The following is a 2,698-nucleotide window of genomic DNA, read 5'->3' on the forward strand; positions in this document are numbered from 1 at the left end:
CTTTGGTGGTTTCTGTGCAGGTAGGTGTTGAATTTATCACTGGTAGCTTCAGTTGGCCTCTCCAGCAGGCAAGAAGTCTAGCATCTATTCACTTCTTCCATATCTTTAGAAGCCAAGACAGACTGTCAGAATGGTGCTTGGGCAGTTCTATTATGTCTGTGGGATATCTTTTTAGTTCTCCTGTGTGTTTCACCCCAATCATGCCGTCTATTAAATCATAGCACTAGCTGTTGCTTGTGCACAAGGATAGCAGTACAGCAAGAGATATAGGAAATTAAATATGTACACATGTACACCTGTTCCTCAGTTATTGTCTGAGGTATCACAGAGATAATCTTGGGCAGAATTATATAAATTTAATGGAGCCGAATTTATTAAATACCAACAATCTTCCTTTTCACCTACAAATACAGTCATCATGATGACATAAATGGTCTCAATGATCCTTATATAAATTCAATACATCATGGAATTTTCACTGAAAAAAACACGTCTTGGATAAATTGTTATCAGGGAGCTCAAGTCAGATTTTGGAGTTCCCTCAGCTTAGTTAAGCACTACTAGCTACGTTCATTTGAATTCCTGAACCAAAAAGCTAGGTTTATTTTCATATAACTACAGCCAAATAACCTAATGTAGCCATGCAAATAAATTTGCAAAAAGTAAACATCTGCAAAATTGTTCCTGTTGCTTTCACAGAAACAGCCTAAAAAGGAAGAACTGGGAAAAGAGAGAATGCACTCTTTTTTTTCTTTTCAGTTTATAAAAACATCTCACTATTTTGCCATAAACAGGCTTGCTCCCTACATAGATAGTTTAGCAGAATGGAGACATTTGAAGCTTGAATATGCAAGGTAGCTACTTGTGAAGGCAAAACTCATATGTAACTTCATGTATAGTCCTCCAAACCTCTTCTTACTTGCCATGTACTTTTAAGGTATGGTAACAGAAATGAAAAGTAGGTGAACTCCTTCCATGTCACTGATTTTCAACTGAACTTTCCCCTGTTGTCAACCAATGAAAAATTCTACTGTACAGTCATGGGTCTTGCCTTGTTCTGCTGGGTAGAAATTAGTACTTTGAAACAAAAGATTTGCCTGATGGCACAATATTTTCTTCATCTTTCTTAACTTGTTCTGAAGAATATTAGCATGCCACAAGATACTATTATTTATTCAGATATCTTTAATTTGTACGTCTACTCTTCCCAGATTTATTACTTCTTGTCTTCATTTCAGTCTCTTTCTGCTAGTGTTGCAATTCCTTTTGGATTGGTTGGAAGTTAATTTGAAATCTGATTCTACCTATGTGGGATGGCAGCAAAGGCAGAGTAAAGTCTAGTATGCCAGAATTATAACATTGCAGAATCTGGGATTAGCTTTGTATGGATTATAAATTCTAAAAACTCTATAAATCCCTTTCAGGATAGGCCCATTTGTTGTGAGCAACCCTTTTTGGAAATGTTCTTCCTTTCCCTCCCTCCCTCCCACTTTTTACTTTTTCAGTTTCTTGGATTTGGTCTGGCATTTCCTGCAAAAGGAATGGCAATTAAGGAGACATTCTTTCTTTTGCTCATTTGGCTCTTTTCCTTTGTTTAGAACATCCATCTGTCCATGGTCATTTTTTTTAGAAGCCTGCTTGAATTAGCCTTAATATTAGCTCAGCTCTTAAAAGGTTGCTGAGCTATGTGAAAATCCAGGAAATGCCGGTCACTGAAATAGCATCCAGCCTAATTTGCACATACTATCTGCTTCCTTTCATTTTTATTTAATTTTAGAATTCATTTTGCCAGCAGCAAGTAAAATTGTACAGCAGGCTAGACTGCTGGACTGAGTTTAAAATAAGAAATAATTAACATTATTCTCCTCTCCCATTTACCTGGAGTCATACTCACTAGCACCATCACAGAAGCAAAATAAATTTGAAAAGAGCTGAATAGACTTTTCCCTCTGCATACTTGTTCACAAATTGTTACTTAGAATTATAGTGATGCACTAATATGGAAGTTTAGTTGCAAGCACCTAAAAAAGCAATTACAAAACTCAAACAGAAGTAAGAGGACATCCAAAGTAATATTCATTCCCTCATTCCAGAAATCAAATGAATATCAGGTTGATTTTCCAATAAAAGATTTAAGAATAGCCAAGAAAATTCCATTCTGGATGTATTTATGAAAAAAGTTGACCTGTTTCAGTAAAACAGAATCATTCATAGAGGTGAATTGATGTTAGAGAAGGTTTGTCAGTTGAAACAAGAGATTAAATTGCTAATTTTTCGCCACACTGAAATTGGTGCCACTTAATTGGCAGGCCCAAATGTTTAACTTGATTTGTTTTCCTCAAATGATTGGATATGTTTGTTTTTACAACAGTTAAATTTGTCCATTGGTTTTATAAATATCCACATAATGAATACGCTGGGTTTGGGGCATACGTGAAGAATACTATTATTCTTCATACTGCATATCCAGCTTTAAAAAGTTTCAAGTCCATTCTAGTTAGTAAATAAATAAGCACTAACGAATCATCAGAACTGTAGCTGCCTGTTTGACAATTTTGATTAGTAGGACAGAGTCCATGTTTATAAACAATAGGCCTGGAAGTTCTCAGTATTTTTAACTGTAAGCAAAAAATCATTTCATTTCAAGATATATATGAATACACTTTGACATTTGCTTACTTTAACCTAGATATACAGT

The sequence above is a fragment of the Thamnophis sirtalis genome, unplaced genomic scaffold (assembly GCF_051295495.1).
Source record: "Thamnophis sirtalis isolate CommonGarterSnake01/CBP01778 unplaced genomic scaffold, rThaSir2_p1.2 scaffold_5, whole genome shotgun sequence".
Lineage (NCBI taxonomy): Eukaryota > Metazoa > Chordata > Lepidosauria > Squamata > Natricidae > Thamnophis > Thamnophis sirtalis.